At 37.3% G+C, this 9,731-nt stretch overlaps 1 pseudogene across 1 annotated transcript; it reads left to right on the top strand.

The window, feature by feature from the left end:
- Positions 1 to 491: 491 nt before the first annotated feature.
- LOC104664747 lies at positions 492 to 1,194 on the top strand (annotated as a pseudogene). Its single transcript, XR_004052721.1, has one exon. The product of XR_004052721.1 is annotated as a cytochrome c oxidase subunit 5A, mitochondrial pseudogene (transcript).
- The last annotated feature ends 8,537 nt before the right edge of the window (positions 1,195 to 9,731 follow it).

Below are 9,731 nucleotides of genomic sequence, written 5' to 3'. Positions count from 1 at the left end.
ATTAATCCTACTTAACAGAGATTTTAATTCCTGTTAAGAGATTTTTTTTGTCCCGAATTTTTTTTCTAAATAAAATCAAGTGACTTGGCCAGAACCACACAGCTGTGTAGTGACAGAAGTGTAACTTAGTCATCAGACTCCAAATTCCATATTCTCTGAGGCTGACTTAGAAAGAGAGCAGAGTCCAAAAAATCAGCTTTCTTAAAAACATTGAAATGCCAATATTACCATTCCATGAATTGTGAACATCTATGACTTGTTTTTTGATGCTAATAGATCCTTGCTTACATTTCACTTTGACCTTCATAGGTTTGTATAAGACAAACGCAAATTGACCATTTTTACCTCTGCCTTCTATGAGTTCTAAGTCTCCCTTAATGAACAAGGCATCATTATCACTTGCCCATCCAGTCATGCTGCTCAGGGTCAGAATTGTCTACAATTCTTCTTCCTGAAAGAAGAGTTAGGTAAAGATAGGGCTAAGAGCCCACGCCAGCTCCAGAGTAACCCGCGAGCTCACACCGGCTTCTCTCTACCCTCAGCCCGCGCGTCGCCATCGCCGTCATGCTGGGCGCCGCTCTCTGCCGCTGCGCTGTGGCCGCCACCACCTGGGCCGGCCCTCGAGGCCTGCTGCACTCCGCCCAGACCCCCGGCCCCGCCGCGGCTATCCAGTCAGTTCGCTGCTATTCTCATGGGTCACATGAGACAGATGAGGAGTTTGATGCTCGCTGGGTAACATACTTCAACAAGCCAGATATAGATGCCTGGGAATTGCGTAAAGGGATAAACACACTTATTACCTATGATCTGGTTCCAGAGCCCAAAATCATTGATGCTGCTTTGCGGGCATGCAGACGGTTAAATGATTTTGCTAGTACAGTTCGTATCCTAGAGGCTGTTAAGGACAAAGCAGGACCTCATAAGGAAATCTACCCGTATATCATCCAGGAACTTAGACCAACTTTAAATGAACTGGGAATCTCCACTCCGGAGGAACTGGGCCTTGACAAAGTGTAAACCCCATGGATGGGCTTCCCCATGGATTTATTGACATTGCTACTTGAGTGTGAACAGTTTCCTGGAAATACTGATGATAACATATTACCTTATTTGAACAAGTTTTCCTTTATTGAGTACCAAGCCATGTAATGGCAACTTGGACTTTAATAAAAGGGAAATGAGTTTGACCTGAAATTAAAAAAAAAAAAAAAAAAAAAAAGATAGGGCTAAGAGAAAATGAATATAGCTTTTTTTCTGTTTTTTTAATTATGGGTCTAAGCCTGTGTAAAAGTGTATAATCTTCAACCATGATCATATATAATTAAGCCATGAAGCAAAAGCCATCTTGAGATTTGGACTTCCCTCATTATTGTCTGTGCCTTTCTTTGTGCAAAATAAAATAAAATAAAATAAAATCCAATACATATGCAATTTTTAAAAATTCCATGAATCCTTCCATATAGCAAACTCTTCCCTACCTTCTCCCTAGACAAGTACAGAATGGTGATATTTACTTGCACAAATTTAATTGGATATTTCACTACATAGTCACTAAACCGATAAATTCAATTTATCCATCATGGATTGAGAGCACGCCATATGTAAGGCACAATCAGAGCCAATCATACTGGTTTGCAATCCGTGCATATCAAACAGTATTGCAGTTTATAATGTCCAGTGCTCAGGAAAGGTTCCTGTGCTTAGAGTTTAATGCTCTACAGCCCTCAGTTTTAAGTTCTTAATACTTTTATCTTTGAATTTGTGGTTCATTGATGAAGTCTGTAGGGCAATGGAACATGTGCTGGGGTGGGGTGTCAGCTCACACACAGTCCCACCTCTCATCTCCAGCCCACCTCCCCAGAACAGGTCTTTGGTTTTCAGCTCCCTCACTCAGTGACTGCTGCCACCTTCTTTCCCCAAAAGGAGCCTGAGCACAGGCATGGAAAAGATCAAGATGGAACACCTATGAGGATCTAGACTCACCCAACAGGTATTCCCACGCCCAAGAGCACATGACATTAATAGCAAACAAAAAGCATCATGACATGTCAAGAGAGCATGTTTTCTGTTTACACTGGACTCTGCAAATTATGTAGCTGGCCCTAGATAAAGCCCAATGTGTTCCATTGCCCTACAGACTTTGTTGAGAGGATGTAAGTGGCAAAAAAACACACGTTCTCAGACCTTCAAGTTTCTGTAAATATTTCAGGAGTTGGTCCTTAACCCCACACACCCATCCACACCACTCACTCCACCTTGTTGCTTCCCTTCACCACCAAGTTTTTTCAACAAGTAGGCTGTGCCCAGAATTTTGCCATCCTTTTACTCATCAATTTCTCAATTAATTGCAATTTGTGTTCTATCTCAATCATATAACTAAGCCTGCTCTCAGTAAGTCACCAAAGATGTCCCTGCTGCCTGGTTACTAAATAGACCATATCATTATTTAACCCCTTTGAAGCATTTCACAACACAAACCCCCATCTCCTTACTGAGTTTTAACTCCTAACCTCATCATTTTTCCTTGAAAATACATAATTCCTTACAAATTACAACTGATCAAAAGTCTATATTTTCCAGTTACCACTCAACTGGTCTTGCTGCAGAATATTCTCAAATAGATTCCCAAACATATTATTAAATTGGTCTCTATTAAAGTTTGGTTATTTTATTATAATATATCTTAATTAATATTTTGATAACAAATAAAACAAAATGACCAAACACTCAGACAATAAACAAATCCTTGTTAAGTGTTATGCCATATTGCCTGGAGCATTTTGTACAATAATTTATTACCAAACATAAATGCTCAACAGTATGTCACTAGGTTTGACATCATGGCATAGTTTGAAGTTTATTAACTGTGGTGGAAACGGATGCTAAATACTTCTGACCTAGAAACATTATTATGCGTAGTATATAGAAAGGGCAGTATGACATGATATTAAGTACATTTTTTTCTTCGTGGCAACTCACCAATGAATGCCAGTGACGTTAAGAACCTAAGTCAATAACCTATTGAGTCATTCGCTCATACCAGGAAAAATACCCTCCAACAGAAAAATCTATGTATGCTTAATTAATTAAGCAAGTCTTTCTTCAAATAATCTTTCTTCAAAACTATTTTAGAGATATATATATATATATATATATATATCATATGGTTACATATAACACATGGTCTCAGTCACCAATTCATGGACACTTTGTGAATGCAGTGAATATATATATATATTATATATATATATATCAAATACATATATTCTATATACATTATATTTGATCCTTGTAAAAGTATTGTAAAAGGCAGCATGGTTAGTTTAATTCCAGTTTTACAGAAAGGATAAAAATGAGACTGGATAAGAATGAGTTTTTCCTGAGGTCTCCCACCTCCTAAGTGGCTCCATAACAGCTTTCAGATCCAGAGCTCACTCTTCTCTGGATCCATGTCTTGCAAGATGGTTTCCCAGCCTCTTACTGAAGACTTGTCATAAGAAAAAGACAACTAGTTCCCCCAAAAAATCATTCCATTAAAAAAAACTTCCAGCTGTCAGAGAAATCCCTGCATACTTCAGAGCCTCTCAACATTCAACAATGAATAGTTCCCAATGCACTTAGCATCTCTGTGGAACTATTGCCTGCACTGGGTGCCTCTTAAAGTAATTTTCATGAATCTTGATGCACCATCCTTTCCTAATGCTCTTCCCTGTTCCCAGTTTCCAGCTGGTACAGCAAGTTGATTGATGGCTGCAGATGAGCTGATGTGACATCTTTTAACCAAGCCTTTCAAGTTACCCAAATTCTGTGACTATTTGCAAGGGAAGCCTCTGACTGCCTCTGCTAATCTGACTCTTCCAGTAAAGACCAGACCTCTGTCAATAAGACGGCATGTTATCAATGCCTTCTCCTTTTATTGGTCCCTCTGATCATTTCTCCAATCATCCAACAGTCTACCTCCCATTCATCCTTCGAGGATGATCTTTTTGTCTCCTGGAACTTTCCACTCCCCATCATCTCTGACTTTGATGTCTCTTTTTTTATTTTTTTCCAAAGTACCCTTTGCATAAACATTAGAAATATTATCACATCTGTATCATAAGCTGCCAGTAAGGTGCTGGTAAATGCACTTACTGGGAAAAAGTAAATAAATAAATACTTCCCTCTTAGCCAGTTTCAAACTACCAACATGATGTCACTGATTGTGGAGCTGAGACGAGATATACACAATTAGCCTTCACAAGCCAGCACAGTGAGCTCCAGCATGCTGCTGCAAGAGAGGCATCTCACAGCTGGCTCTAGCGTGCTGCTGCAAGAGCGGCATCTCAGTATGGCACTTAAGAACATGGATTCTGGCTTCAACTCTGCCTCTGCCACTAATTAGCTCTAAAATTTTGGACAATTCATTTCATTTGTGTGTACCTCTGTTTTCTCATCTTAAAATGAATATAATGGAAGTACCTACCTCTTAGGGTTGTGAAGAGAATTTAAGCTAATATCTGTAAATCACTTAGAACAGTACCTAGCCAATAGTAAGTGCTATTTAAGAGGTTTTATTTTTAATATAAATTAGATTGTGTGGTCTTGTTATCTCTCCCATACATCAGAGTGCAAACTTCTTGGAGTCTAGAACTTTATCTTGTGCCATTAAATCTACAACATCTAACAAAGTCATTATATAAACGTTTATAAATGTTTGATAAATGACTATTGATAGTTCAGAATCCAGAACAGAGGTTGGTCCATAAAAGGTGAATTTTTGTCTTTCCTCAAAGCATCAATACACACACACACACACACACACACACACACACACACACACACACACACACAATCTTATCTGCTCCCTACTTTGAAATTCTAATTTATTCTCTGCTAGAAGATATCTCTCTACAATGGAATCAGGTTTCTAAAACTAACTGATAATATTTGATCTCTCTCTCCATTACAGAATTCTATGGTAAATCATGTTATTTTTTTCTGTTCTATATTCAGCGTCATCATTCTTCTCAAGCCTCTGTATTTGAAAGCCACTTTTTGTTCATAGAATCCCAGAGGTTACAGTAAAAAGAAACTTCGGAGGACAGTTAGTTCTGCCCAGCTCCGAGATGCCAGGGCTGCACTCACAAAGTATCCGTGAATTGGTGACTGAGACCATGTGTTAGTATCTCTAGACAGGGTAGGCCATAAAATTATCAATCCACTTTTCAGACACAACTAATTATTACAGAAATTACTTTTTTATTATTTATTTTATTTTATTTATTTATTTTGAGATGGGGTCTTGCTCTGTCAACCAGGCTGGAGTGCGGTGGCACAATCCCAGCTCACTGCACCTCTGCCTCCCAGGTTCAAATGATCCTCCTGCCTCAGCCTCCTGAGTAGCTGGGACTACAGGCGCCCGCCACCATGCCTGGCCAATTTTTTGTATTTTTAGTAGAAACATCATGTTTCACCATGTTAAACAGGATGGTCTTGATCTCCTGACCGTGTAATCTGCCCGCCTCAGCCTCCCAAAGTGCTGGGATTACAGGTCTGAGCCATTGCACCCGGCTAGAGGAATTTCTCAAGTCAAGAAGTCTGACCCATTGAATCTTCTGTTCATGAATTCTGATTACGGTCTCTTGAATTGTACAAAGCAAATAGAAAACAGTTACCTTATAATCTTCAAATATACAACACCACAGGCAATGTTTCCTGCTCCAACTTTTAAAATCACAAACACTATAAAACAGGGGTTTTTCTCCTAGTAAGGGAGAGCATCCATGCTTTTATTTTCAAATGCTAATGTTCAGCATATCTGATAATTTAATGCTGACTTCTTTCCTGGTATTTTCTATATCTGGCTTTTCTATTATTTTTATCTTTATGGACCTAATTATAGTTTGTTTTCTAAGCAGATCACTGTGACTAGCTCACAAAATTGTTGTATATCTTCTCAGAGGTACAGAATATCATTATCACTGCTGTTCCCTTATGACAGTTAAATCACAGTTGAATATATACAGAAAAAGAGGGATCACTCTAAGAGTTTGTTTTTCTTACAGAAAAGGGAATACAAAGATCAACAATATCCATACTCAATACGAAGTCTTAAGTTATCATTCATTTGTATAAATGTCTTATTAGTAAATCATGATTGGTAAACTTTGATAATGTTTATCCTCAAAAAAAAAGCCATCCTCCCACCATTCTTCTGGAAGCCAGTAATTTTTCTGCATTTGTTTATCACATTTCTTCTCTTTCAAGTAGTTTTATGATGTTGCTGGGGGTTTTTTGGGTTTTTTTTTTTTTTTTTTTTTTTTTTTTTTAGACGGAGTTTAGCTCTTGTTGCCCAGGCTGGAAGTGCAATGGCGTGATCTTTGCTCACTGCAACCTCCACCCCACCGGGTTCAAGCAATTCTCCTGCCTCAGCCTCCTGAGTGGCTGAAATTACAGACACGTACCACCACGCCTGGCTAATTTTGTATTTTTAGTAGAGACAGGGTTTCTCCGTGTTGGTCAGGCTGGTCTCGAACTCCCGACCTCAGGTGATCCACCCACCTCAGCCTCCCAAAGTGCTGGGATTACAGTCATGAGTCACTGTGCCCACCCCAATGTTGCTATTTTTAATTAACTTTGTTTGTTGTTTTAACAAAAGAAACAAGCTCTTATTAAATACATGCAACATACGAAATAGCACACCATGGTCAACAGACTTCTGAGATGACCTTCATGATTCCCACCTACTGGTGTCCATGCTTCCATGTCATTCCCTCACCTTGGGCATAACAGGCGGGACTGTAACAGCCTTCTAACCAACCAAATGTAGTAGAAGAGATGGCACAGCACCCCCATGATAAAGTGACTTCACAGGGCAACAGTGAAGAAATTTTCATTTAATGGTTTTACAGGTGAGTAAAGTAAACACATGATTTAAGAAAAGAAGTTGCTTTTATTTGTTGTTTTATTGTTCATTTAGAATCTTGTATATAAAGCAAAGATTCATAGACAAGCCTTAATTTAAAACAAATAAATAGCATCCTGGGTATACCTTTGTTTATAATCTTCATCTTGTAGCTTTTTGTTTGTTTTCTTATAAAGTCTACGTATTCCTTGAGTATAATTTCTTTTCTTGTTCATCTTATGCTCCCATTGCCTATTCATAGGCATCAACTGTGCTTATAGGCTGTCATTAATTATTTGCTTAATTAAACTGAATTGAATTGAATACAGTTGGATGAAAGAAATTAATTCTTGCAGTAATGTCTATGATACATTAAACAAAAAGACTGAACTCACAGAGAATCTTTATTAAGCTATTGTACAACACAAAAGATCAGGAATTTCTGACTAGAGCAATTGAAATGGCACTCAAAAGAAGGAGTAGTTATAAGAAACACAGACAAATACTGCATGTTCTCACTCATAAGTGGGAGTTGAACAATGAGAACACATGGACACAGGGAGGGGAACATCATACACTAGGGCCTGTCGGGGGATGAGGGGTTAGGGGAGGGAGAGCATTAGGAGAAATACCTAATGTAGGTGACGGGTTGATGGGTGCAGCAAAACACCATGGCACGTGTAGACCCATGTAACAAACCTGCACGTTCTGCACATGTATCCCAGAACTTAAAGTATAATTAAAATATATATATATAACAACAGCAAAAAAAAAAAAAAAAAAAAAAGAAAGAAACACAAACAGAATTTGGCAAGACAATGTTTCTGAAGGAAAAGGAGGAGCAGATGATGTTATATTTTCAGACCTTGGCAATTTGGCAATGATGACACTATTTTAATACTTATTATCCCTACTTTTCTTTATAGTTAAGATGACTTCTGCTCTCTACATGTAAGTTCTTTGGGATCAAGCAAAGATTCCCACAAAGTATTGTGAGAAAATGACCCAGTTTACATTACTTGGCAATAACAGTGATTAAAATGAGTAATGGGAACTCTGGTATTCATCTCCGCTAGGTATTACTCATTCAAGAGAAGCTCATAAAAGCAATGATTAGGTAACAACTTCACACCTATGGCTAATGTTGCAACCACCACAATTCCCTATTATAAACACAGTTTATAGTCCCTACATGATTTATTTTCTCATCTTAGTATAACAGCAAGTGAGGTAATCATGATAATGTATAAATGTGGGCCTGCCTGGCTAAGCATTCCTATTAGGAGTGACTCGACTAGTTTCATATCAGACAGTTTCTCTCTCAGAAGCTTTAAATTACCAACAAAGTATAATTGGTTAAATATCTGGGAGAATGTAAATGTCAACAATAACTGGCCATTACTTTTTCTGAATTATAGGAGAATTCTAAGGAAGCTGGTATGGGGCTGTGATCCCAATTTGTGCAGAGCAGAAGCCCAAGGAAGGCCATGCCACTTGGCCTGAGTCATGCTGATGCTGATTTTAGAAAAGCAAGCAATGTTTCATAAGTACTGAGACTGTGTTTAGAACCACCAACTTTCCAAAATTAGGATGTAATGACAAACCATGTGTGATGTTTTGCTAGTCAGGATATATTTTGTGCCAATTACACAATTTAGCTGACCTTTTCAAGAGAAAAGAACTACAGCCACATACTGCATTTGATTCTGAAAGAAAAAGAAAGCCACTCAAAGAAGACACTACTATGATCCTGTAGAAGAAATACAGTGGAGAAAGCATTGTATATGCACCTGAGAATTAAAATCCATAATAAGACCTATAATAAACAGACTTTAAAATAGGCAGCAAGAAGATTCAGACGGTGCTATTTAAAGTATTCATGATACTAGTTTGAATAATTCATTCAAACCCAACTTTTCGTTTTGTAAGACCTGAAATTCAGAAAATACACAAAGTAAATTGCAAAGCTACAATTTCGTACATTTTGTAGGATATAATTCGATTCTGCCCAGATTTCATCTTCAAGAGAAACAAGTTAATTTTTTTTTTACCTAAAATTATATGCAGAAAGCAGAACAAATTAATTTGTAAGATGCCCTTGGCTTATATGATTAGTGAGTAAATATCTACCCACCAGAAGTAATTTTAGAAATAAATTTAAAAGTTAAAAAATAGAATGTCTGAGTAGGAGAAACTAGGAGAAGATAGAGATCAATTTAGATTATTGCTTAATTTTTTTAAATTTATCTTGTAAGGAAACTAGTATAAACATTGTCAAAAATGTAAACAAAATCATCTTGGGATAGTCAGATCTCCTTAACAATGAATAAAAAGAATAACCAAATAGCAGACTCAAATTGTTCAAGACTTTATGAAAATATTTAGGAAAAAACTTTATGAAAATATTTAGGAAAAGACTTTATGAAAATATTTAGGAAGCAAATTAAATGATTCACCATGTCACAGAAAATGTAATAAATAATTTCATTAGGAAATCCTCTAGGAATATAATAAATAATGCAATCTTTTTCACGCCTGCTGAATTTTGTGCTAGTATATTCAGTCAATGAGAACTCAGCAGGTAACAATACTTTTGATTCCTTCTCATTAGATTGTTATAAGAGTTGAATAGAATGTTGTTCAGCAAAACTGTTTTATGTTAAAAATCAAAGGCAACACAATTTGCATCATTACAATAAAAACTACCCATACATAAACTTATTTCACAAAAATGTATTGAGTCCATATATCTATGCTGGACAGTGTCCTGGCCTGGAAATACAGTGGAGAAGAAATGAGGTAGAATCTCTGACCTCAGAGAGCTTCCAGTTAAAAGAAGTATTTC

Source organism: Rhinopithecus roxellana, chromosome 13 (assembly GCF_007565055.1).
Source record: "Rhinopithecus roxellana isolate Shanxi Qingling chromosome 13, ASM756505v1, whole genome shotgun sequence".
NCBI classification, from domain to species: domain Eukaryota; kingdom Metazoa; phylum Chordata; class Mammalia; order Primates; family Cercopithecidae; genus Rhinopithecus; species Rhinopithecus roxellana.
Note: the sequence above shows the minus strand (reverse complement) of the source record. Positions and strands in the feature narration are given on the sequence as shown.